The sequence below is a fragment of the Macaca thibetana genome, chromosome 14 (assembly GCF_024542745.1).
Source record: "Macaca thibetana thibetana isolate TM-01 chromosome 14, ASM2454274v1, whole genome shotgun sequence".
NCBI classification, from domain to species: Eukaryota; Metazoa; Chordata; class Mammalia; order Primates; family Cercopithecidae; genus Macaca; species Macaca thibetana.
Window position 1 is genome coordinate 19,967,078 of NC_065591.1, and position 27,807 is coordinate 19,994,884.

General features: G+C 49.5%; 1 protein-coding gene and 1 long non-coding RNA gene across 2 annotated transcripts in view; one reads left to right on the forward strand and one right to left on the reverse strand.

Annotated features, from left to right (window-relative positions):
• Positions 1-27,807, reverse strand: part of MAPK8IP1 (mitogen-activated protein kinase 8 interacting protein 1) — a 631,105-nt gene that overhangs the window by 336,284 nt on the left and 267,014 nt on the right. The window lies entirely within an intron of this gene.
• On the forward strand, positions 12,892-23,917 carry LOC126935774 (uncharacterized). The gene is made up of 3 exons (XR_007719294.1): positions 12,892-13,102; positions 16,392-16,530; positions 23,671-23,917. It is a non-coding gene; the product is annotated as an uncharacterized LOC126935774 (long non-coding RNA).

Sequence of the window (27,807 nt, forward strand, 5' to 3'; positions counted from 1 at the left end):
CTTTTGCAATATGGGTCCAGTCACAAGCCTGACTTGCAAGGGTTGTGGGGACTAAGCTTGATGATAGACGCAGACCCTTATTGTGGCTTGTGAGAAGCACTTAATAAAAAATAAAACCAACCAGACAGACGATTACTGAGTGCTTACCCTCAGGTGGACATGGTGCTGAGTATGTTATGTGCACTTAGTTCTCCCACCCACCCCATGGGGTATATACTAGCAGTATTCCCATTTTAAAGATGAGAAAAAGGAGGCACTAAGATGTTGAGTTATTCACCCAAGAGCACCAAGTGAGTGAATGGCAGAGCTGAGATTTAACAAACATTTAAAACAAAACACAACGATAGACATGAGAAGATGAGGCAGTGAGAGGCTCTCTGGCCTGGGGGATGGGAGCCCTGCTGCTGGTCCCTAACTTGCTTGGTGACCTGGCTATTCCCACAGGCGGTGCAGAGAAAACCCAGAGGACAAACCGGCTCTCACTGAGGGTGTCTGGGGAGTAGGGCCTTGAAGCAAGAGAAGAAGCTCTGCTTTATTCTGTTTTTAGAAGCTTTTTTTTTTTTTTTTTTTTGGTTGGGGAGAGGGGGAAGCATCTGGTTATGAAATCAACACATGCACATTTTAGAAAACATGGAGATGACTTAAAAGTATAAGGAAATAAAAGTGATCTGAAATTTCCCAACCCTGAATGTTCACTGTTAACATGTTCATGCAGTTAATTTATTTGCTCAACAAATGTTTATTGAGTGCCTCCCATCAGTCAGCTCTGTGTGTGCCGGACACTGGGGACAGTGTGAGAACCAAGGGGACACAGTCCCTGCCCTCTTGGATTAGATACTGCACAGCAAAACAGACTTGGGGCGGCTCATGGGTGTGGTGCTGAGGCGGAGGAGCCACGTGCCGGAGGGCTGGACGCGGACACGCAGAGCCGGGACCTGATGGGTGATCGGATTGTGTATTCTGTATTCTCCACTAACTAGTAGGTGTGAGCATCTTTAATTGGGAAACTTTCACAATGCGTTCGTGCGTGGAAGGGTCCCCAGGTGGAAGGCATGGGCAAAGGCACGACAGCCGCTGCACCTTGGGCCAGGCCCTGGGACACATAAGATTCCCCTACAGGAACCCTCTGACCTAGTTTCTTATTCCTCCTGGGTGTTCATGTCCATCAGAGCCTGGACTCAGGCCTCACTCCACCCTCCGTGGCCCAAATCCTGGGGTAGTGTGAGTCATCTCAGGGAAAGGCCTGAAGGGCAGCCTTCAAAGTCACCCAGAACTCCCGCCCCATTTAGCTCAGATGGGGCAGAGGCTCTAAGGCTGCGCAGCAAGGCCGGGCTGTCGTCATAGGCAAGGGTAGGAGCCAGGCCTTGTGTTGCCTGTGTTTTCTTTTTGCCGCTCTCTAGGCTCATCCTAAGCCAGCAGGCCTGGCCCCTGTCCCCTCCCACTGGCTTCTCGGCACCGTCAAGCTTGCTGGAGGAGTGCCGTCTTTGCCAACGGCCATGCCTGATGCCACTTTGTGCTGGTGATCTTGAAGGGTACGTGAGAGAACAATGCCTTGGCCTTTGCCCCCACTGTCTTCTCCAGCCAGGCCTGCTGGCCTCTTAGGCCTGCCCCCAGCCTGGTTTAAAAGTCCTCCATGCCTCTTGGCATGGAGAAGTCACTTTGACTGACTCCTTGTCACAGCTGGGGCAAGGTCCAGGCTGGGGTGGGGGATCCCCAGCACCTAGTGTCCCCTCACGCAAAGGTGAGCTGTTCCAGCCACGGAGGGGGAAGGCAGAGTTCCCTTTCTTACTAACTGGATCAGGAGGGGGTGCCAGCTCCACTCCACATGGTGCATATACACATACCGCCACGTGCACATATATTAGCACCTAGGCCACACGTGTGCACACCCACCATGAGTATAAGCATCCACCAGAATGTATGCTGTGTGGAGGCAGGGACTTTGTTTCATTCACCGAATGCTAGCACAGTGGTGGGTGCATAGAAAGTGTTAATGAAACATTTGTCAAGTGATAACTAAATGAATGATGAAATGAATGGAAATAGTTGTGCATGTCAGTGAATATGCAGGGGGACACTCCCGTGTCCATTGACAGGCATATGTCCGGCTCACACACATACATGGGTATGCCAGCACACAAACGTATGCTCAAAGACACGTGCACACAGGTGTGTGCCAGTCACACTAGTTGATGTGCACATATGTGCATGCTTGCTTATTTGAACACGTGAGTATGTGGCACACACCAGTGCACGCAGGGAGACTCACATACCCCTGGTGCACATATGCACACACAAAACCTGCATTTATAAAACTGAAGACATTCGAACAAGAATGAGAAAGTCTCGTGTTCAGAATCCTGTGCTAAGTGCTGGGTAGGGCTCAGGGGTGGAGAATTGAAGGTGGACTGTACTGGGCTCTGTCCCCAAGATGCTTATAATCTATGGAAGATGACAGATATTAATTTAAACAGCACAGAGGGGTGAAGGAAACCGTGTGTATGGGTGTATTTGTGTGTGCACATGAGTGTAAGAAATCCTAGAACCATCAGAATGGAGTGTTGGGTCCCCAGGTGTGTCTCCAGGTGGCTCTTCTAAATCTTGTTTCCAAGGCGATCTAGGGACACTGAATGACATGAGCAGAGACGGATGGACTACTTAAAAATGCATCCACAGCATATATTTCTCTTCCTGTGCGCACACACATGCACACAGCACACATGCAGGCCTACAACACAGGGATACACATGACCACAGGTGCACAGAACACCCGGCAGCTGCTCACACAGCCGGCCAAGCACACGTACCCCACAGGTTCTGACAAGGCCTGCAGGTGTCTCTGGCTCCTCCTGAGTCAGGTGAAGGCACCTTGAGAGAACCCTGTAAGAGACTGGAGCTGGCGGCTCCTCTAAAGAGTCTATTACACAGCCCAGCTCATTCATCCTGGAGGTGGGTAACTGGATCTGGGCTGCATCTTGGGGATAGGAATGGGTTTGAAATGTAGCTGAGTCTCAGAAATGTCCTGGACCTAGTGGCCTCAAAGGAGATTGTGTGCGGCAGGTAGTCCTGGGCCTAGCTCCTGTTCTTCTAATCACACCAGGCTCTTCGGCAGGACTGGAGAAGCCTGGGATTGGGGAGAACCTGAGGAGAGGGTGAGGGATTGACCATCGTTATGAAGGGGGCACCCATAAATGCCAGAGCTGACCAAACAAGTCAAAGACCTGTGACACAGGGGGAAACTGAGACTCAGAGAAGGGGAAGGGCTCTCCCAGGGTCACAGAGAGAGGCAGCAGTGAACGTGAGACTGGAGCCCAGGTTCCTGGGGCACTTGCTGTATATAGCCCTGGGATGCCTCAGGTAGAAGCAGAAGGAGCACTCGCTTGGGGTCCATGATCCTTTTCAGAACTTTCCTCCTTCCCAACACAGAAATCAAGGCCCCACCCCCAGACCTGCTCATGAGGAGGTGGCTCCTGACTCTACTTCGCCATCAGAATGACAAAGCCCCTTTGAGCTGTAGCATTTCGTGCCAAAACAGAGAGATGGACCAATGACCTCTGATGTTCCTCATTAGCTCATAGGACTTACCCCGGGGATATCTCAGACCACGATTTCTGTAATATGGGCCAAGGAGGGAGAGAAAGATACGGAACCTAGAATCGAGGGCTTTGCTTCAGTCCCGCAACAGCAACTTCCTGGCTGTGTGAACTTCAGTGTGCCATTTAACCCTTCTGTGCCTCAGTTTTCTCGTCTGTAAAATTGGGATACCATTCTTTATCTCATGGTCTGGATTGTAGATTAAATGAGCTAATGCCTGGAAAACTCTTAACTTCATCAGGCATGTAGCAAGTGTCCGCTCAAAAGATGGTGGCAATGATTATTTTGGTTAGAACAGTCATTGTTAGACCTGTCGGTATGGCCTATACCCTGTATGCACAGGCCTTGTATACAGCAGGTGCTTGCAGGCAGCAGCAGGGAACTTGGCTCTTTTTGACTCTGAGGCATAAATTTGGGAAGCATGGAGTGTGTCTGAGCGTGGGTACATAGCTGATAAATACCCAATGTGGAATGCAACTTTGCCTGAATCAGGCGAATGAACCTGCCAGTGCATCAACTTGAGAAATGAGTTTCGATTTCCAGCTGCCTGTGATGTATGGGCCCGCTTAGGAGCTGTGGGCTGGAAGCTCTTAAGCCTGGTGCTCTGGGCCACATGGCTGCCTGGCTCAGCAGGGCCCAGCCCCTCACGCCAGAGCTCTGGGAGACACTATTGGAGCCTGATCCGGGGATTTCCTCGTGATGGCCGCGGCATCAGGAGGAACTGCAGGAGCTGGGAGATGGGGTGGTAAGGCTAAGGGACCAGGGAGGAGCACGCTGGGGACACCTCAGCTCCTTTGTCCTTTGGGACTTGGAGGTTTGGAGAGTGGGGTTTATCCCGAGAGCCTGAGAAAGTCGGCCCTGACTAAATGGATTCCTAGGGGTCTTTAGGCCTGGGGGTCTCAGATCCGGTGAATAAGAATAGTATACCTAGTTAAATTTGCAATAAAGAACAAACACCTTTAAAGTAGACATAGGTCCCAAATATTGAGTGGGATGCACTTACCCTAAAAACTGTTCAGTTGATCTGAAATGTAAATTTAACTGGGCCTCCTTTATTTCATCTGAGCCCCCAGGCACCAGCTGTGTGACCTTGGACAGGTCACCTCCCCTCTCTGATCTTCAATTTTCTCTCCTTTACAAGTGGGGATAAATCGCCGTCCTCACATGGTTGTTATGAGGATTGGTAAGACGCGTAGACGGATAGTAGATTGTGGTGACTGAGACCGTGACTTTTCAGCCAGACTCCTTGGGTTCAAATCCTGACTCTGCCATGTCCTAGCTCTGTAATCCTGGGTATGTGCCTCGGTTTCCTCATCTGTAAAAAAAAGAGATAAATATTTTTCTCACAGGGTTATAGGTAGGATTAGATGATATAATACACACATATAGTGCCTATTACAGAAGAGTTAGTGGCACATAGTTAGTGTAAGTGCCAAATAGGGATTATGTATTTTTATTTTATTATTATTATGGGTATTATTATTACCATGATTGATTGTCCACTACTACTCAGTGGCCTCCTAAGGCTGTTCCCTACTTATCAGCCATTTTCACTTTAGTATGAATTAGTTGATAGACCATCTTCCAATAGAAGAATCATGAAGAAAGGCTTGCAGAGGAGTGAGTTGGAGAGACAATGAGGGTGTGTCCAGAAAGAAAGAGCACTGAGGACCACTGACCTCCACCCCACACCTGACCCTTTGGAGATGCCAGACAGGGAAGAAGAGGGAGCACTAGACTCGGAGTCAGAGAAGCTGGCTTGGCTGTCCCTCCCACAGCTGTCTCCATCTCAGATATGGCAAATCTACCCTTTCAGACACTCAGGTCAAACACTTTAGCTCTGCCCTTGACTCTGCTCTTCCTCCCATGTATCACATCCCAATCCATCAGGAAGTCTTGTCTGTACATATATCCAGCATAGGACCACTTCTGCCCACCTCCACTGGTGAGGAGCCACTGGTCCGAGGCACCCGGATTATTGCAGGAGCCTCCTCACTGGTCCTATCTGGCCCTAAGGTTTGGCTTTCCACCTACTCCTGGTAGTCTTCCCTGATGACCAGGCACTGAGCAAGGTTAGGGCAGGTGCTCAGGAAGTGCACATGGAATGAAACACATCTCTGAAGGAGGAGAGCAGGATGTTGGTGGGCAAGGGAGGGCAGGCTCAGGATAGACCTAGGCTCCTTGAAGCAGTGAATGGGGACAGGCCACCAGCTTTCCCCAGCAGGCTCTCCGTGAAGAAGCCATATTTGCAAAGCACATTCAGCTCAGGCCCAAGTCTCTGTCTTCAGCACTTAATTGATCAGCAGGTGCAGGGCAGAGGCCTTACAGAGAAGCTGACAGGCTTCAGCAGACTTGGCCACTGGGTAGTCCAGGGTATCTACCTCCTTGGTGTGGTGGGCAGTGGGATCTCCGTGTGCCCCCTGCACGGTGCACACTGTATCTGCCTGCAGGCTAGAATCTTCGGGCTGGTTTTAATATACATGAGTCTCTCCTCCTTGCTCTCCAGCAGTCCGAGCTGTGCTAAAAGGATAATTAATTGGAATGAAAACACCAGCTCCAGCTCCTCTGATCTGCTTCTCTCAGAGAATTCACAATTGTCTTCCTCCGAGTCCCTCCCCTCCAGGCGCCATGCTAACTCCTTCAGATGCCAGCTGCAGAGGGGTGCCCCTGACCCTGCCTCCCACTGGGAGACGGTCCCAGAGACACCTGTGATGGGTTGTGGCATTAAGATCTTCTTATTGGAAGGCCACAGGCATTTCAAGGTCAGGAGAGGAAGCCTGATCTTGACCAGTATGGGGAGACGGGAACAGCGGCCTGATCCATGCCACAGGAGCAAGGAGTGCAGGTACACAGTGGTCCTTTCCGACAGGTAGAGGCATCTCCCCTGGCCAACCTGTTTTTCTTCCTGCTTCACTCTCTCTACCCTCTTCCTCTCCTTCTTCCGAATTTTTTTTTTTTTTTGGAGACAAGGTTTTACTTTGGTGCCCAGGCCGTAGTACGGTGGTGTGATCTTGGCTCACTGCAACCTCCACCTCCCAGGCTCAAGCAATCCTCTCACGTCAGCCTCGCGAGTAGCTGAGGCTAACAGGTGTGCACTACCATGCCTGGCTAGCTTTTTTGTTTTGTAGGGATAGGTTTTTACCATGTTGCCAAGGCTGATCTCAAACTTCTTCTCCTTTTATTTTTTCTTTTTTTTCGAGACAGAGTCTTGCTCTGTCAGTCAGGGTGGAGTGCAGTGGTGCAATCTCAGCTCACTGCAACCTCCACTTCCTGGGTTCAAGTGATTCTTCCGCCTCAGCCTCCCAAGTAGCTGGGATTACAGGTGCCTGCTACCACACCCAGCTAATTTTCATATTTTTAGTAGAGACGGGGTTTCACCATGTTGGCCAGGCTGGTCTCGAACTCCTGGCCTCAGGCGGTCCGCCCATCTCAGTCTCCCAAAGTGCTGGGATTACAAGCCTGAGCTACTGTGCCCGGCTGGTCTTGAACTTCTGAGCCCAAAGGATCTGCCCACCTCGGCCTCCCAAAGTGCTGGAATTACAGGCGTGAGCCACCACACCTGGCCTTCTTCCCCTTCTGTTCTTTGGGTTTAAGCTGGTGGTAAAGGGCTCATGCAGTGGGCTGGTGAAGAGCAGGCACTAACAGCAACCACAGCTAACGCTCACTGATGTGTTTCCTAAGAGCTTTATATGGGTAGTGCATTTACACAACAGCCCAGTGAGCTGGTGATTATTATGATTCCATTTCACAGAGGAGGCAACCAGGGCACAGAGGTCATGCTGCTCAAAGTCAAACAACCAGCCTGTGGTAGAACCAGGATTCAAGCCAGAACATGGGATTTTTGAGCCCTTCCCTGTGCGTTGGGCCCTGACCAGGATGTTGAGGAAAGACTGAGTTTGCACATCAAGGCTCAATCCATCAGCCAGTCCCTCTCTCCTGTTCATGATACCCCTTCCGCAGGAATTTTTTTTTTTTTTTTTTTTTTTCTGAGATGGAGCTCTGTTGTCCAGTCTGGAGTGCACTGGCACGATCTTGGTTCTCTGTGTCCTCTGCCTGTTGGGTTCAAGCTATTCTCCTGCCTCAGTCTCGAGTAGCTGGGACCACAGGCATGCGCCATCATGCCCGTCAGCCAGCTTCTTGCTGCCATCTCTTCTTGCACAATCATGCTCCCCTCTCTCTTGCTTTCTCTCTCCCTCTCTCATGTCCTCTCTTTCCCCACAGAGGACCCAGTCACCATTGATCAGCTCAAGCATTACAGGAGGATCCAAAGGGGACCCTGAGTTCTGAAGTAAAAGGAGATTGATAAGGATTGAGAGTGCTCAGACTCTAAAGCCCTTGAGAAGTTCCAGAAGTCTCCTTTAGTACCGCTGCCCCAGGCCCCGAGGGCTCCTTGACCTCCTCAAGCACCGACTGCTTTCCTCTAGGCATGGTCATCCAGCCTGAATCACGTCCCCCACTCACTTCATGGTGGACATGATTGTTTTTCTGTAGAGTTTAAAGATTAGGTTTGAGGCAATATCACTCTATTCGTCTGCAGGGCAGAGAGTGAGAGAAAGAGAGGGTATCAGAACTCTGTGATGGACTAAACAGGCTTTTGTGGGCTAGCCTGGGAACCAGCTTCTTTTATACACATTGTTTCTGTGGAAGATGTATTCTGGGTCCCAGAAACCTTATTACCCACTGACTAGGTGGACATGGCTTATACATTTAGCTTCTTGTAATTTCAAAATAGCTTTGGCATTGGAGAGCTGGGCTGCTTGGAGGAAAAGAAAGGCTCTACCTGCCCTCAGTGTTCCTCACCTCAGCTCTAAATATGTTAAAAGGCCCACCCCACCCCAGCATCTCCATCCCATAATGCACTTTTTTTGGAGACAGGGTCTTCCTCTGTCACCCAGGCTGCAGTGCAGTGGTGTGATCACAGCTCACTGAAGCCTCGACCTCCTGGCTCATGCAATCCTCCCACCTCATCCTCTTGAGGCAGGACTACAGGCACGTGACACCATGCCCGGCTAATTTTTTGTAGAGCCAGGGTCTCACTATGTTGTCCAGGGTGGTCTCGAACTCCCAAAGTGCTAGGATTACAGGTGCGAGCCACTGTGCCCGGGCCCATAATACGCTTTTTAATGCTAGTAAATTATCCAGGGTCTGGAGGGGTGGGAGTGAAGGAAGGAGGTAGCGGGATATATTGGAGAGAAGAAAAGTGAGAGAACCCCTGCTATGATCTGCTGAGGCTGCCATAATGAAATCCTGCAGACTGGGTGGCTCATACAACAGTCCAAGATCAAGGTGTTGGCCAGATTGGTTTCTTCTGAGGTCTCTCTCCTTGGCTTGTAGATGTCTGTCTTCTCCCTGTGTCCCCACATGGACTTCCTTCTATCGGTCTGTGTCTAAATTTCCTTTGCTTATGAGGAGAGCAGTCATATGGGATTAGGGCCAACCCGAATGACCTCATATTCCATTAATTACTGCTTTAAACACCCTATCTCCAAATACAGTCACATTCTGAGGTACTGGGCATTGAGATTTCAACATATGAATTTTAAAGGACAGAATTCAGCCTGTAACAGGCGCCATTTCCTGTTTGGAATTTCTGTGTGCCTGGCAGGGGATGCTTTAGCTAGAAGTGAGGTGGCCCTCACACAGCATCAAGCACAATGGAAGGTGTAATGACCACCTGCTGCTCCCCACTTTTGTAGCCAATTCTTTGAGATCCCAGAGCAATGAAGTATAGACAGAGCCAGGTTCAGCACATGAAATCTGTAGAAATTTGATTGACACAAAGATGCTGCCGGCTTCTTGGGATCAGGCCAGAGGTGTTGCAAATCGAAGGCAGAGGAATTTCCTAAGCATCTCTAAAGTTATGGCTGAGGCTTCTGTAAATCAGAAAACCCTTCTCCCACTGCAGTGTTTCTCAATCCCTTATCACTGCAACAGCCAGGGTGAGTGGCAGGTGCTTTAGAAAGAGGGGCAGCGGGAGCAAGCCCTCCAGGGCTACTTCTGTCACTGAGTTGAAGATGGTCCTTTTGAGTCTCGCCTAATAGTTTCATCTCCCTCTGATGACCGACCCATATGTCCTGAAACATTTTGGGGTGTATCTGGGCTAGGGATATTGCTGGCATCATTTTATATATATAGATCATAAGGAAACCAAAATGGCAGAATGTGTACACGTCACCTGTGGGAAAGGTGAGACTCCTAAGCCAATAGGAAGCAAGTTATGTCCAGAAAGCAGTTATGCCCCTTTTATTTGATAATAAAGGGCAACCAAGCACTTGATCCTAGGAAATAAGTGAGGAAGTGTAGGAAACAAAGTGGATTTGACTCCAGACCTCTGCTGCTTAAGAGGGGAGTCCACTGTAGCTCCCCTCAACAGGAAAAGCCCAACCTTTGGGGCCTGGCACACCTGAATCCATATCTTGGTGGTGTGACCCTGGGTAAGTTACTTAATCTCTTGCAAGCCTCAGTTTTTACATCTGTAAAATGGGGATGACACCCAAATGATGTAATTTATAGAAGTGTTGAGCCCAGTGCCTGGCACATAACAGGTGCCTAGTGCATATCAGCTTCTTCCTTGTTCTTCCTCTCCCAATCTGTGTCTCTGGGTCTTTCTACTTTGCCTGGGGAAGGTGACTGTCACTCTTGCCCCTTCTCTGCAGCATTGGTCATGTAATAAGACGTAAGAAGCCTGGCATATGCATTATAATTAGAGAGTTTCTCAGTTTTCCTGTCTTTAAATGGTTGGGTTAGATATGGTGATATCTGAGTTGCTTTCCATCTCTGACATTTGTGAATGCTATATTCTATTGGGGTCGTGGGACTTTGGCCTTGGAAATTCATGAGTTAGTCAGGACCCCTTTCATCCTGATGGTCAAAGGCTGGTCTGGATCCCTTAGAAACAGCTATGGGACACACAGACCTCTCCCTACCCCCGACCATAAGAGGAGGGAGGGTGGTGCTGGGGCTGGTGACAGAGCTAAAGGGAGTTGCTAAATTAAACACCACGTCTTACATCAATTCCACAGTGACACTTCTCTACAGAGTCAGGCTGACATTCATTTCTTATAAGAACACTTTGTCAAAATAATTTTTTTATTAAAAAAAGAAAGATTCTTGCCAAAGCAGGAGAACCAGTTCTCCAAGGGAGAACTGACTCAGAGCAAGCTCTAAGCAGGGGTATCTGCTTATTGGCATCTCAGAGATCTGAGCCTGGGGTAGGCGTGAGCTCTGAGAGGTTATTGGCTCCACAGCTTGTGCTCCTAGGTCAAGATCCCAGACCCCTCTGTAGGATGGAAGAGAAGATGCTTGGAGCTTGGAGCTCTGGTTCAACCCAGAGGGGGAAGTGACTGCCTCAAGGTCTCATTCATGAGTGAGCACAGAGAAATGGAAAGGACAATAGGCCCATTGGTGCCCCTCTCTCATACTCAGCTTCTTATTTGAAAAGTAAGAATAATTATGCCTAAGCTAGTGGTTATCATGGGAACTAGATTAGAGAGTTTATGGAAAGGTGCCTGGCTCAATGAATACAGGGATGTAATTCTGGGAGGCATAGGAAATCCAGAGGTCTATATACGAGGAAGGAGAATTCACTGGGCTCTTCTACCCAAACAGCTCCCCGGAAGTTCCACTACACTGCTTCCTAGGGCAGGACTGGGGAAGGAGGAGCAACCTATCAAGTACTCATGGGCTCCAGCACCTTCTTTGTGAGTAGGATGTGCTCCTGACCACTGCAACACACTGCCTCCCTAGAAGAGTTGTGAACTTTTATAATGAGAACTCAACCTTTCCTGGGACTTCTGAGCAGTGAGAAGACACCATCTTGAAATAATACTCTAAGTTTGAGGCAAGGTCAGAAGTCGAACCCAGGTCTCTGCTAACTCAGATCAATGTTGGTCTCCCAGGCTCATGGGAACTGTCCCTGGTGCTGACCGCAGGTCCACACTCTCTAGCTTGACTTGGCCTCGCATCTGACTTGGGTTCCCGCCATAAAAGGCCCTTAAGAACCTGTTTTGGCAGAGGAAGACAAAGCCCCCAGAGGACAAGTGAGTTGTCCAAGGCCACATAGCAGTTCCCTGTGATACTAGAGTACTTCATCACTTACTTCATTGCCCATGGATTCTGCATTTCTAGATTGACATTTGAGACCAGGTTTTAAGCTTATCTTTGTCACCGACTCTGCCAAAGTCATAGAAAGAGATATCTTACAAGTGTGTAGTACTTACTAACTTTTGAAGTGCTCTCACTTTGAATTTTCAAAACAACCTTTTTGAACAAGACAGATAGGATGGAAAATAAGGTAAGACAGAGGAGATTCAAAGAGAGGCTAAGTGGTTTTCTTAAGGCTGCCCAGCTAGTGAGTGGGAGAATCAGGACTGGAATCTGGTTCTTCCAGAGTCTTATGCTGATGTCTTCTGCATGATCCCCATGTGACTTGTTAGGCCAAGCTCAGCCCTGAAAGAAATCTTACTGGGTCCATCTAAGCCTGTGCTCCCATCCTGTTCCTCGGCCTGCTCCCTTGAACCTGTTGGGGGTTCTGGCACACCTGGTCTGGGGCAGATGCCTTCTTCACAGTCATGCCAGGAGGGGAAGGGAGGCAGGCCATTCACGGTCTATTTTCACCTTACACTTCTCCTGGATGGTGTCTGCCTTAGGGATATTGGCAATGAATTCTATGTAAACTGGATAGGGGCCCACAATCTGGAACAAAAAAACCCTTCAAAGACTGGAGAACAGGCATAAAGGAATGTAGTTGGGGGCTGAGAGGAAGGAGGCTGTGAAGGCAAGCAGGAATCAGAGTGAAAGAAGAGCACCCCGTCCCCCGTACCTCATTACAGTATGGTGTCCACCCTCATTAGAGGGCATCATGGCCACAACACGCCTTCACAGTGTATATGGACCCTCTTTGGGCTGGTAGATTATGGAGATATCTATAAGGTGGTTGTAACATGTAGACTGACTCAATAATGGGCTGCAGCCAGGGTACACAGATGTCTCTGCTTTTATCTTATTATTATTATTTTTTGAGATGGAGTCTCACTCTGTCACCCAGGCTGGAGTGCAGTGGTGTGATCTCAGCTCACTGCAACCTCTGCCTCCCGGGTTCAAGTGATTCTCCTGCTTCAGCCTCCCAAGTAACTGGGATTACAGGCATGCACCACCACACTTGGCTAATTTCTGTATTTTTAGTAGAGACTGGGTTTCACCATGTTGGCCAGGCTAGTTTGAACTCCTGACCTCAAGTGACACTCCTGCCTTGGCCTCCCAAAGTGCTAGGATTACAGGCATGACTCACCAGCCCAGCGTCTCTGCTTCTAATACTCAGCTTTTCTCCTCTGTTAATGATCATCACTTCCCAAGAAGAGACCAGTGGAAATTTCCTGCAGCCACTGTGTTTATGAGCAGTGCATGCATGTGATTGGGCACACACTGGCCCACTTTTTCTCTCTTTCTTTTCTCTTTCCTCTCTTTCTTCTTTTACTCATACCCATCCCATCTCTTCATCCAAGCAGAGGTAGGTGAAGACCAAGGGAGAGAGTGGGGGCTGGAGAGGGAGCTGGGTGTGGGGAATTTCAGCGTGACCTTCTTCAGTCATGCGATGAAAGAAAGAGCTGTTTCTCTCCTCCTTGCCCCTCACCCCATCCTTTATCTGTAATAAGCTCCCTTTCCCAGGATTGCCACGGAGGAGGAGAAGGTGGAAAATTATTCCTGTTCTGCTCCTAGAAAACTTTAAAATGCTATCGCCATGGAAACTGCTCTCGAGCAGTCTTGGAGCACGCTTGTGGGAGAGGGTGAAGCAAGGTGGGGGAGGATGAGGATGATGGTGGATGAGACGCTCACAGGGGTCTCCCCACCACCTCAACACTGTTGGTTCTTCCTGTTTATGTGATGCATGATAGAACCAGGCTATTTCCTTCTGGGGTGAGTGGACACAGAAACTATTCCTGGACCGGAGGGATGTGGGGTCACTGGGATCTGTTTGTCCCCCACAGCAAGCCCGCTCTGACTGAGTTCCGATTGTGTGCATGTGTGCAGGCTCTTTGTGTACGTGTGGCAGGGGAGGAAGGGCATAGAGGTGAAACCACCTTTGCTATCACAATAATTTGCAAGCTAGAGGGTGGAGAAAGAACTGCCACCTCTTTGGAACTTACTACGTGCCACCTACTTTATATATAGTTCCTTTTAAAATCCTTACCTCAGCTGTTAAAAAGACAATTAAACACCCATTTTACAGAAGAGGAAACTAAGGTTCAGGGAAGCCAAGTGACTTGCCCAGGAACACATTGCCAGTCAATGGCAGAGCTGAAATTTGAGAACTGGACACTCTGACTCCAAATGATGTCCAGTTACTATTTCTTCAGTGCCTACCGTGTGTCAGGTTCTGTGCTAGACACTATATTTATCATTCTTGCAGCTGTGTGAACAGAGAGCTTTTATCCCCACATCGCAAAGGAGGAAACTGAGACTCACTGTGGTTAAATAATTTTCCCAGGGTCACATGGATAAGAGGTGACAGAGCCAGGAGATATATACATATGTATTTTTTGAAGATGGGGTCTTGCTCTGTTGCCCAGGCTGGAGTGCAGTGGTGCAATCATGGCTCACTGAAGCCTCCACCTCCCAGGCTTCAGCAATCCTCCTGCCTCAGCCTCCTGTATAGCTGGGACCTCTTTTTTTTTTTTTTTTTCTTAGAGATGGGGTCTCCCTATGTTGCCCAGGCTGGTCTCGAACTCCTGGACTCAAACGATTCTTCTGCCTTGGCCTCCCAAAGTGCTGGGATTACAAGTGTGAGCCGCCACACCTGGCCCAGGATTGAAAGCTAAACAGCAGAACTGGGATTTGAATCCAGGTGCATCTGATGCTGCAGCCAGTGCCTTTATCTGCCATGCCATGCAGCCAGGGAGTATGCAAGAGAGTGAAGTGGGGCGGGGAATGCAGAGTGTGGGCTGAGGCCAGCTGGTCTCACCTCAGGGCCCAGAGCAAACACTGAGTCACAATATGGGAACCTCTTACAGATTGTCTCTAAGGCTCACACAGCCCTGGAGAGTTTGGCCCAGAAGTGGGGGGTGAGCAGAAGGCTCCACGATGTGCCTAGTTGATAACCCATCCTTGGGGTGTGGGGGATAACAGGAGATCCTACCTAGACCACGAGGCAGGAGAGTGGTTCAGTGGAAGGCAATGGTGAACAGGAGGAGAACCGTAGAGGATAAAACTCTAAACTTAAGTGGGATATACTTCCTTTCCCACAGGGAAATGGGAAGGAAATACCATATTAATCAGAATAATGGGCAAGGCTATGCTACAGTAATACACATCCCCAAAGATCAGTGGCTCAATACTCTGAGGTTTATTTCCCATTCATGCTATGTCCTGTCAGTTAGTCTTTGCCTAGTAGCAAACCATTTGAAACTTAGTGGCTCAAAACAAAAAAAATTTAATATTTTTTTCTGATTCTGTGGGTTGACTGGGTGGTTATTTTGGTCTGTGCCAGTTCAGATGGGGCTAGATGGTTTACGGCGGCCTCACTCACATGCCTGGGATTTCAGGTAGAACAGTTGGGGCCTTGCCTCACTCCATGTGGTCTTCTCCAGGAGGCTAGCTGAGGCTTTTTCACATAGTGGCAGAAGGGTTCCTTCCCAGCCATGAAACAGGGCAAGCTCCAATACTCAGGCACTTCTCGAGCCTCTGCTTGTATCATATTTAAAAGTATGCCATTGGCCAGAGCAAATCACATGGCCGAGCTGGTTCAAGCTTTGTAGGAATGGACTTCGTCTCTGGATGGGAGGAATAGCAAAGCCATCTCGCAAAGGGGAAGGCACACAGGGAGGGGAGGAATAAGTCCGGCCATCTTTACAATCTACCTCATGCCTTGCCATCCGGGGCCACTGGATAGATCTGCCCCATGTGTTCCTCATTCCAGGACCCAGGCTGGTCGTGATTCCACCTTATTGCTGCTGATTGCTGAAGCAGGAAGAAGAGAATGTGGTGAATTACACATGACCTCCTAAAGCCTCTATCAAGGAGAGGCACATCACTTCTGGTCTCATTGCTTTGGCCAAAGCAAATCATGGCCATGTCCAATTTCATGAAGGTGGGGAAGTAGGATTCCACCATGTGCTTGGAAAGAGAACCGCAAACATTTGGAGAATGGCACTAATGACTACCACCAGCATCATTTATGGAGTGCTGACTAGATGCTGGGCAATTTAAAAATGTTATCTCAGAATGTTCTCATGGCATCTTTATGCGGTAGGGATTATCATCTCTGTTTTGCAGCTAATGAAGCAGGGCGGTTGAGGAACTCACCCAAGGTTATGCACCCAATAAGAGGCAGAGCCAGCACTGGGACCCAGTTAGTCTGACCCCAGAGGTGGTATCCTTCCTAAAGCATGTTTGTCGCCTACCTCCTCAGAGAGAGGACAGAGGGCATGCTTCACAGGTGACTCAGGCTTCCTGCAAGGAGGTGATGTGGTGACGTTTACATCGTTTGTTCACCCAGTCATTCATTCATTTGGCTCACAGTTACTTAAATGCTACCATGGACAAGAGCAGCAGTGGATAAGACAGACTTGATCCCTGTCCTCATGGTTTAAGATTGGGAACACTCACCTGTGATCCCAAAGGTCAAGGATTTCCTGTTTTCAACTTGAGAAAATGGGGAGTTTCCAAGGTTGAGGAGGCTCACAGGTTTCCTACTCTAACAAGGGTTCCTCACAGATCAGAGGAGCTGGGGAACATTGCCCCAGGATCTGGGCTTCTCAGAAAGCCTGGGGAGCTGGCAGCCTCACTGGTGTATTTTGTAGGAGCTGCATAAATGCTCAGTGATGAGCAGTTAATGAGTAATGCATCCCACATGCTGGACAGAACCTCTCCTGGCGTTCTTGAATCCAGAGAAATTGCCGGGCTCACGCATGAAGCAGAGGGTTCCAGGAACCCACACAGGTGAGTTTCCTGGGCATCTTAAAGCTTGGGAGGGAGGTCACAGTCTTGTTAAGCCACCCATGGCCCTGACAGTCCCCGCCTATGCCACCCTAGATGTACAGTGGGACCCTTTGGGATCATGTGGCCCAGCCTTTTCCCTCTTCCCTCACCATCCTTCAGAGCCCAAAGCTCGTTTATTGCATGTCTGTTACATAGACCTCCAGCTCCCCTGGAACCCTTCCAGGGATGAGGAGCTCACTACCTCCAGAATCCGTCTGTTCTAAAGTCCCTTCTGATTACTTGGCTATTTTGCCCAAGAGCCCACACAACCCACCAGCCACGTGGAGCCAGCACATGCCAAGATGCCGTGCGTCCTGGGTGCAATGACACCCTCGTGGCGGTTGGGCTGCGGGCTGGGGAGGGGGTGTTATGTGAGCACGCATAGCTCCAGGCAGACGGGCCTGGCTCCGCCGGGCTGTCAGAGATGCTGAAGCCTCAACTCTCTCTGGCTCCCAGCAAGTACAACTATTTATAAAAGATGAGATTTGCCAGGGAACAGGGAGAGGCTGAGACATCTGCTCCCTCTGCTGGGGTGGCCGGTACTCACCATAGGCCTCCCAGCCCCAACTCCCTGATTGGAGGAGCCTGCAAAGGCCCCAGCCCCAAAGCCCCAGTGAGCCCCACCGGCAACACCTCTCTGCCCTGTCCCCACACCAAATGGACATCTCAGGGATGGAATCGGCAGGATGTTCTTCTCAGAATGGCGGCTCCCTAGTCCTACTCCATCTCAATCCAGCTCTGGGGAGGAGAGGGCAGCTCCTCTCAGAGGGGGAGGAAACTGTGCTGCCCTCCAACTCTGTTTGCCTCCTGGAGAGCTGACCCCTGGCCACCTAGACTTACCTCCCCTCCAAGACTGGGAGTGTCATGAGGGCAGAGACCATGATTGGTTTTCAGGGTTCAGGTGGAACAGGTTCTTGCAGCAGCCAGTGCAGCACAGTGGGTATGGAGCTGGTTTGGGAGCGTTTGGGAACAGGCACAGAGACCTAAGTTCAAATCCTGACACTGTGATCTTCTCTGAGCCTCAACTTTCTCATTTCTTGAATGGGGATGAAAGGAATCCCTGCCTCTCAGCATTGTAAAAATATTGCATGTTAGTTGTTATTATGTCTTCACTGTTTAATGAATGACTGAGTTCTGAACTGTGTTGTGAAATGGATGGAACGCTAATTACGAGTCAGAAGACCTGAGTCCTGCCACTGCCAGTACAAAGTGCTGTGATCTTAGGAGCTAGATTCCTCCTCTCTAAGCCTAAGTTTCATCATCTGCAAGATGGGAGTAACAATGACAATGACATCTGCCCTGCCTGACCCCCACCCCTGGATATGTCATGAGGCCAGGATGGGGGAATGTAGGGAAAGACAAACTGCTTTGAGTGTTTATTCTAATGACAGCCACGCCATGGGTGACCGAACGGTGGGAGAGTGGAGAGAGTCAAAATAAACAGACCTCAAAAAATGAGTATCTTCGTGCACGGGGAGCTCCATTCAGTGTTCCCCTAACGATGGGTGACTGTCATTGGAGCAAACAGTGCCACCCATATTAACGCGTTTTCTTATCTGTAAAATGGGAGTAACAATATATCCTTCAGGAGACAAACAACAAGTTCCCTGAGCACCTTGGAGACAGAGAGGAAGGCTGAGGGCCCTGCAGGGGATGGCTGGGGAGATGCTTCCTGGGAATAAATGAATGGTGGGGGTACAATGATAGTAACTGGTTATGGACACCAACTGCTTGCCCTGCCGGGGCATTCACTGTGTTCTTTCTAATACAAAAAACCACCAATGGGGCTTTATTTAATCTACAAATTAACACCTTTATTTTGTAGATGGAGAAACTGAGGCACAGGGAGTTATGTAAAGTCACAGGTTTGACAAGTGGTGGAGCCAGGAATGGAACTCCATCTCCCTGGCACTAGGGCTTGGCTTCTAAGGTCACATCGTGCTTCACCCGTGGAAAATTCCCAGGGCCCCTCTAATAAAGGTTATCAGGGAGGGTCCAAGAGAGATTGGGCCATTTTCTGCAGAGTCAGCGGTCTGGGATGGGCGAGCAGCTTCCCAGGCTGAGGCTGTCAAAGCCCCTTTGGGCAAAACCAAAGAGGTCTGTTTCAGAGGCAGTGAGGCCCAGGGCGTGGTTGGCAGGGCTCCTGTGGTGTAATGGGTTGAACTGTGTTTCCCAAAAGATATGTCCAAGTCCTGACCCCCAGGACCTGTGAATGAGACCCTATTTGGAAGCAGGGTCTTTGCAGACGTAAAGGGAGTTCAGGATCTTGAGACGAGAGCATCCTAACAGGTACCTTTATAAGAGAAAGAAGAGGGAGATATGAGAGAGACCCAGAGGAAAGGGCCACGTGAAGACAGGGGCAGAGACTGGGGTGATGAAGGGCAGAGACGGGGGTGCCACAGGCAAAGGAATACCAAGCACCCCTGGGAGTTGCAGGAGGCCAGGAAGGACCCTCCCCTCGAGCCTCCAGAGACAGTCAGCCCAACCGACACTGATTTTGGACTTTTGGCCTCCAGAACTGTGGGAGATTACATTTCTGTTGCTTTAAGCCTGTTTTTGGTTATTTGTTATGGAGGCCCTGGGGGGAGAGCAGATGCCTGGCCAGGCCCCTAAATGTTACAGTGGGCCTGTCGTTGATCACACTGATCCTTCCTGCAACCCTGGATGACCTCTGCTTTAGGTCTCCCCCTAGGGAAGGTGAATTACTAATATCTTCTATTCCATTTCCTGGTGCACTAACTCTCTCTTTGACTTTGGACACACAAATTTTCTTTTTCCTTTAGGGACCCACTTTTCCCACCAGTAATTGGGAGGGTTGCTCCCTTATGCAGGAGCTGGAGTGGAAAGGGGTGTAGGGGAGCGGGAGGGGGTCCCTCCAAGCATCTTGATCCTTCTGCAGTTCCTGGGATTGGGCTGAGGTGGAATATTCTTGGCAGGAAAAGCTGGCTCCTGAGATTTCAGGAAAATAAGAGCTTTTCTGGGAGAAAAGAAGGGTGTGATGTGCTTTAATGCCTAAAAAGGCTTTGCTAAGCAGCAGATTGTTTCAGGGAGAATGGAAAGTGAAGAGACACTCCTGGAGGGGGTGGGCGGGACCCTGATAGGTGTCATGGAGTACTGGATGGGGCAAGGGTTCCAGCCAGAATCTGGTGTTCAGAGATCCTGGCTGATGGAGAATTCCTTGACCCTATCCCTGGAGAGTGAGATTGGGCTCCGCCTCTTGGGATGGCTTTACACCAAATCTTACTTGGAGACAGAATGAGAGACAGTGCATTACTCCCAGTCCCCAAATGAATCATGAATTAGGGGTGTGTCCATTTGAGTTGAACCTTGAAGGATGTGGTAGAAATTTTTTTTTATAAAAGTTATTCCTGGAGAAGTGAAGACCCCATCCTGGGTAGAGTTGAGAATGTGGGCGGCAGCCCAGCGGAGGTAAGGTTAGAGAAGCAGGAGATGTGGCTGGAATGAGCACTCACATTTTCTGCAGGCTACCGAGATGCCAGGCACTGCGCTGGGTTTCATAGGTTTCTTTTCCTTGTATCCTCAGCACAGTCTTACAAGGTAGGGATTACAATGTCCACTTTACAGAGGACAAAATGAAGGTTCAAAAAAGGTCAGTAAATTTTCCAGGGACATAGAGTATGTTAGGGGAGCTGCCTGAACTTTGTGGAGCCAAGTTTTGGAGGATCTTAATAGCCTGAAGAGGTGTTTAAACTTGAGGCAACAGGTAATAGGGAGCCATGGTAGGTGTTTGAGCAGGAGCATGGCACAATGAAAAGGATGCCAACAGAGACCTGGCAGCTGAGGGGAAGACTAATAGTAAAATAGTAATACAAAATAATAACCATGATAATAGGAATGAAAGACTCAGGAGTACCTTGGCTGCCTTAGCATTCTTCTAACACAGGGCACCTGGAGGTCAGGCTGGAACAAAGGTATGCCCAGGATGGAGAGAAACCTGGGAGGCAAGGGTGGGTGGAGTCAGAAGAGGGAGAGGGTATTAGGGAGCAGGGAGAGAGGACTGATGGGATCTGCTGGCTCAGGGTGGAGAGAAAAGAGCAAGATAGGACTTTAAGAGGGACTTTGGGCTTTTTCTTCTGATACCCAGCCAGGACCAGGAAGGCAGCTCTGTCAGGCCTAGGGTCAGGTGTGGCTTGACCACTACCCAGCTGTGTGATCTTGGGTAAATCACTTTACTTCTCTGAGCCTCTCTCTGCTCATCTTTCATATCCAGAGAATATATTCTTCCCACCTCGACCCCTGTCAAAAAAAATGTTGGTTGTGTTCCATTTTCCCTCTTACTGGCCCAGAGCTACCACTTGGAGGGCAACTGCCAACCAGGGAAACCACTTCTGTCTCTCCAGCTCCTTTCTGGGGTAGGGAAGGGGGAGCAGCTTTCCTTTGAAAGGGACATTTGAACTGGCCATCTGAACTGAAAGCAGGGATGCAACAGCTGGAAAAGGGTAAAGAAAGGCATTCCTGGGAAGGGAACATAGCATGGGGAAAGGCCTTGCTCCTGAGAGCTTCACTGCTGTCTGATCAATGTGTGCCTCTCTCTGGTCTGTTACTGTACACTCTCCAAGCAGCTCCTGTACTCCAGTACTTACGGGCCACTTGCAAGTAGGGCCTGTACCCATTTCTCAGCTGAGATAAGTTGAGGCAGGAAGAACATTGCTGCTAAGGAGGGTGAAAGAAGAGGGTGCCGAGGCTCTGTCAGCGCCGCAGGCAGTAACGAAGCTGGCAGGGAGCAGGCTGTGAAGGGAGGGCTTGACGGCAGTCACATTATTTTTGTTCCCAAATTGAAATTAAAGATCATTTCAACTCCAGATGCTGGAAATGCCTGGGTTCATTACTTCTTGGGATTTTGTCCACGCTCTCGTTCTAGATTCAATTAAAGCAATTTAAAGTAATTAATTAAATTTGTTATTTGATTAATAAAGATAGAAATTCAGCTAAGTTGCTGTGAAGGAGGAAGCCATGTTGGAATTTGCTAGCAGAGGACTTGGAAAGACTCATTTCTGCCTCCTACTCAACCTTCTCCCCTTGCTGTTCACCCACTGTGTCACCTCTGGACCCCCCTACCCTTTCAACTAGGACTCATGAAGCAGAGCTTCAAGGTCAGGGTTCGAAGTGTGTTCTGGGAGCAGCAGGGAGGCTGGGGTGCTAGAGCAGTGTGATCCACAGCTGGAGAGACAGGGGATGAATAAGGAGTGGTGACAGCATTGCTCCTCTGGAGGGGCAGGGTCCTGAGTAGGGGCCAGAGGGCTTTGGGCAGGCTAGGAACACGCTGTACATGCACAGAAGCAGGGGAGCTGGAGAAGTGGCAAGATGTCAAAGACCAAACTGCGGGGTCAGGGGATGGAGGAAACAACAGTGAGAAGGGGAGTGGGGTGTCTAGCCAAGGCCAGGTTGAGCTGTCCAGAAGAGGCTGGGTAGAGGTAGCAGGTGCCGGCATTGACAGTGGGTCAAACTAGAGTGGGAAGGTCAAGCCAGACACCAGCATGAGGAGTCAGTGTGGGTCAAGGTTTAAAACTCAGAGGGTTTCTAAGTATGACCCAAACCGCAGATACTCCAGAAAATTTACATCAGTAAACATAATGACATTTGAAAAATCTGCATGGAAATAAACACCATAAGCAGAATCAAAAGATAAGTGAAGTACTGAGAAAAATACTTAAAGGTCATATCACAGACAAAACCTAAATTCCTTAATATATAAAGAGCTTTTCCAAATCAATAAGAAAAAGAAAAATAACCTAGAAAAGAGGTCAGGAATGGGCAGTTTGTAGGAAAGGAAGTACAAATGCCTCTTAAGCATTGTGCAAAATTCCTCATTCTCTTCCATAATCAGAGATGAAAATGAAGAGTAGCCAATCATTTCATTGTTATCCATCAGATTGAGCAAGTTTCAAACATATAATAATATACTGGGTTGAAATTCGTGTGGAAAAATAGGCATCTCAAATAATGCTGTTACTACTTCTATGGAGGCTAGTTTGACATTATCTATCAAAATTATAAATTCATGTATTCTTTGACCTAGAGATTCAGCTTCTTGGAATTTATCCTACAGATAACATGGTGGTTTATTGTGTCACTGTTTGTAATAGTTTGATAGGGAACAACAGACGAGCCCAGGCATAGGCAGTTGGCAAAGAAATGATGGTGTGGCACTCTGGGAGACCGAGGTGGGCGGATCCCCTGAGGTCAGGGGTTTGAGACCAGCCTGGCCAACATGGTAAAACCCTGTCTCTACTAAAAATACAAAAATTAGCTGGGCATGGTGGTGGGCACTGTAGTCCCAGCTACTCAGGAGGCTGAGGCAGGAGAATCACTTGAACTCGGGAGGTGGAGGTTGCAGTGAGCCGAGATCACGCCACTGCACTCCAGCCTGGGTGACAGAGTGAGACACCATCTCAAAAAAGAAAAAAAAAATGATGGTGTATCAAGGCAATGGAATGTTATATAGCCATTAAAAAAAAGAAGCTCGCAACGTCCTATGGGAGGACTGCCAAAACACGCTCTTGGGTAGACAAAGAGCAGGATGCAGAACAGTGTGCATGATAGAAAAGTCACATAAATGCATGAGCATTTTTTTTCTTATGAAGGTGTAGAGAATCCTTAGATTGCTAGGGTCTGGGAGCAATGGTTGCCTCTGGGGAGGGGAACTCAGTGACTAGGAGACAAGAGAGAGGGGGACTTACTCTTCCCGGTATACACCTTTCTGTCTTTTGAGTTTTGAACCAAGTGTTTCCTATTCAAAAGAATAGGAATAAAATCACAACGAAAGAAAACCACCCCAGGCCGGCACCAGCACGTAAGGATGTAACAAAGCCAGGGTCAGACTTTGCTGGGACTTTGTTGGTCAGCCTTTCTCTCTGGATCTTAATTTCCCTATCTGTAAAATCAGACCATTTGGACCAGATGGTTTCTAATGGGCCCTTTGAGCTGTAAGAAGTGGAGTTTATGTGGTTTCATCCAGGGCTGGAGGATCACTGGGTCTGCAGGAGCCACACAGGCAATGGGGTCATGGTGTCCCCGCATCACCTCCATGTACACAGCATTTGTGGTTTACAAGAAGCTCTCCTGCATTTTCTCACTTAGGCCTCACAACAACCCACGAGATCAGTGATGACTGCCCCCATTCGCCAGCTTTGCAGGGAGAGATCAAAACCAAGGCGATCTTCAGGCCCAAGGGAGGCAGGGAGGAGGCTTGCCGAGCCCACCCCTGTGAAGAGGTGAGGACCAGACCCTTTTGGAAGCCTCCTCAGGCAAGGTGTCTATGTGTGCTGTCTCACTTCATCCTTGAGCAGCTCTGGGAGGAAGGTACAGTTATCCTTGCTTTACAGAGAAGGAAACTGAGGCTTGAGGTGGGGCTCAGAAATGGGGCTGGACTACCTCATCATTATCTCAACTGCCCTTGCTTGCTGGCCTGGAGGATGAGGCTGGGACTGAATTCTGGGCTTGGCCTGTCTCCACTGAGCCTGGCTGGCTGCCCTGCCTGTTGGCAGTGTGGAGCTTGGGTGCCGAGTTGGGCATCTGGTGGGCTGGCTGGAGCTGGAAGACCCTGGGAAAGATGAGGTGAGCAAGGAGCTTGGTTCTTAATTTGGAGAGAGTTTGGAGAGAGGGTGGCAGACACCTCAGGGGAGGGTAAGATTGGAGGACAGTTCCAAGGAGGGGCTTTGAGCCAGACTCTCCTCCATTGGTAAGCAGAGGGCTGAGTGGGCTTTGGAAGGAGGGGGCACTATGACTAAAGTAGGGAATACGTGCAACACCCCGCAAGGGGGAAACACACTTTTCAGCATTCTGAGAGTTAAAAGGGATAACTCAGCTCTGGTAACCATTGTGAACCTTGGATTATGTCGGGGATGTGGAACAATTCAGTCTTTCTCTGATGGTTGGGATGGGGTGAGGGAGTTCCTTCCAGGGCTGTGGTGAAGCCGCTGCTGACCCCAGTGAGGACAAGGGCAGCTGCTGATATGATTGGCGGGACCCCCAAAGGCTTTAAAATCTCAGCTGTCTCTCACAGGGCTACACCCAGGGCTTTAAATTATTTGGAGCACAGATACTGTGCAGGAGCCTCCTGGGGGAGGCCCAGCCTCTTAATGTGGTTCACCAGCATGGCTTCACTCAAAACAGGGGATGTGTTAGCCAATAAGGGAGCAGAGAGAAGCTTCCCTGATTCAGTTCTACCTAGGGGCAGACCACAGTGGAGAGAGATGGGGTGCAGGGGATAGGGGTGAGCTTTGATAGCATGAAGGAATAGAAAGAACCCAAGTTACGAGACCCGCTTCTAGGGCCAACACCATGTTCACTGGCTGTTACACTCTGGGCAAAGCCTTTCTCTCTGGGTCTTAATTTCCCTGTCTGTAAAATCAGACCGTTTGGACCAGATGGTTTCTAATGGGCCCTCTGAGCTCTAAGAAGTGAAGTTGATGGGGTTTCATCCAGGGCTGGAAGATCACTGGGTCTGGAGGGGCCAGATGGGCAATGGGGTCATGGCGTCCCTGCATCACCTCCATGTACGCAGCATTTGTGGTTTACAAGAAGCTCTCCCTGTATTTTCTCACTTAGACCTCTCAACCACCCCTGAGATATGTGATGATTGCCCCCATTTGCCAGATGAGAAGCTGAGGCTCGGAGATACTGAGGAACGTGTCGAGCGTGGTAGGGAGGGGATGTGGGAGTGAAATCCGGGTCAGAATGGCTTTAAGACATTTTCTTTGCCTTGGGCCACAGCTGCCTCTTCCTTGTTTATGTTGTGGTTTTGGTGGAGGTAGAGGGACCCCATCACTTCAAGTCCCTCCTCTGGGAAGCAGACCTTGTTCTTAGGTCCTTACTCTGGAGCTACTCAATCAGGCCAGGGCCTCAGCTGGACCCTCGAGTGGCTGTTTTCACCTCATGGTACTCCACGTGGGTATATGACATTCCCTCTCCACTGCCTTGCAATTAGATGTGGGAGGCCTGGGCGGTTGACTCACCTCCTCCTACTCTCAGCCCATCCTGGGAATCTCATGGGGACCTCAGGTCTCCTACGCTAGCTAGTGTGGGCATGGCCAGGCCAACCATGCCCTCCTCTCTCACTCCAGGCTGGGCGAAAGGGCACAAGTGTGTCTGGGAAGCCATTTCTCCCTGCCCACAGCCGTCCTGGTTCACGCTGTGACCTCAGCTGCCATCCTTTCCATTACCTGCTGTATCCAGGACAACCGACAGCTCCTACTATGCAGGGAGGGGAGGGTGAGGGGTGGGAAGGGGTAGGTCCACTGTCCTGACTTCCCGGTGAGGGTGCCATCTGTTCTGTCTGAGAAACTCATGGTGGGAGGGAGAACCTCGGGCCCTTCATGAGATGTAAGAAGGATTGTGGAGGACCTCGGAGGTTGAGGAAGAGGCTGATTTGTAAACCGGAGCCCTGGGCTCTGTCTGTTCCAGCCTTCGTGGAGTGGCAAGAACAGCAGGAAAGTGGAATTAAAGGAACTGGGCTGGATGTCCTCCACCATCTCTCAGCAGCTGTGTGACCTAACGTAGGTCCCTTGACATCTCTGAGTTTCCGCACAGAGATGATGGATTCATAGACTCACTAGGGACCTGCAATGAAAATAAATGGACTTTGTAAACACTAAGGCTTTAGTGTTAAGAGCACATGCTCTTAAGTGCACAGAAAGGTTGGGTTTGAATTCCAGCCTGTTGTGTGACCTTGGACAAATGACTTCACCGCTGTGTCAGGTGCTTTTGCTATGCAGCAAACACCTCACAGCTCAGTGGCTTAATGCAACAAACATTCACGTAGCTTACCATTTGGGAATCAGCAATTTCCACTGGGATCAGTTGAGCTGTCCTGGTCTGGGCAAGGCTTGAATGATCTTGGCTGGCCTCACTCATGTGTCTGCCATTAGCTGGTGGATCCCTGGAACTGGCTGATTAATTTGGCTTCCTCTGGGATGATGAACTACGGGGCTCTCTCCATGAGCCTGGGCTTGTTCACAGAGCGGTAAAAGGACTTCAGTCAGAGGCAGTGAGAGAGAAGCCCCGGTGTGCAAGCACTTCTCCAGCCTTTGCAGGCATTATGTTTGCTCCTTTCTTTTTATTTTTTAAGACAGGATCTCTGCCTGTCACCCCGGTTGGAGTGTAGTGGTATGATCATGGTTCACTGCAGCCTTGACTTCCCAGGCTCCAGGGACTCTTCCACCTCAGCCTCCTGGGTAGCTGGGACCACAGGCAGCACCACCATGCCTGGCTAATTTTTGTATTTTTGGCAGAGACAGGATTTTGCTATGTTTCCCAGGCTGGCCTCAAACTCCTGAGCTCAAGCGATCCATTTGCCTCGGCCTCCCAAAGTGCTGGGATTACAGGTGTGAGCCACCGCACCTGGAATATGCTTGCTTCTTTCTTATTGGCCAAAGTAAGTCCCATGGTCAAGTCCTGAGCCAGGGTGGGAGGGCACTGCCCAGGGTAGTGCACGAACAATTGGGGGCCATTACTGCAATAATCTATCATAACTCTCTGGGCCTCAGTTTCCTCATCTGTAAAATGAGCATAATCTTATACTTTCTCAAGGCCTTATTGTGAGGGTTGAAAAGAAATGAGCACATGTCTGTAAAATGCACTCCATGACTCATAGCCAGAGAAGAGTAAGTTCGTTAAGAGTGAGCTGTTGTTAATATTGTTATTAGCAAGGACTTTGAGAGAGACAATTTAAAATCTCATGCAGCAGGCTCTGGGCTGTGGGCCCTAGGAGCCAGCCTTGGGCCTCCTTTTCCACTCAGGGGATGTGGGAGGTGCCAGGGAAGGTGGGTCCTATGGAGGGGTCCAGTGTCTTCCCTATTACAGCCCCTGATGGAAATCTGGGCTTTGTATCTCTTCAGAACTGCTCCTAGTCTTCCCCAGGATCCAAAGGAATGACTTTGCTCCTTCCACTTCCCTTCTCTCCCTCCTTCTGGGCTCAGAGGACTTTATTATTATTATCTTGTTAAGAGATAGGGTCCTGCTTTATCACCCAGGCTGGAGTGGAGTGCCGTGATCCTAGCTCATGGCAGCCTTGAACTCCTGGGCTCAAGCCATCCTCTCATCTCAGCCTCTTAAGTAGCTGGGACTACAGATGCATGCCACCAAGCTAATTAAAGCAATTCTTTTTTTTTTTGTAGAGATGGGGTCTCACTATTTCACCAGGTTGGTCTCGAACTCCTGGGCTCAGGCAATCTTCCCGTATGGGCTTCCCAAAGTGCTGGGATTACAGGTGTGAGG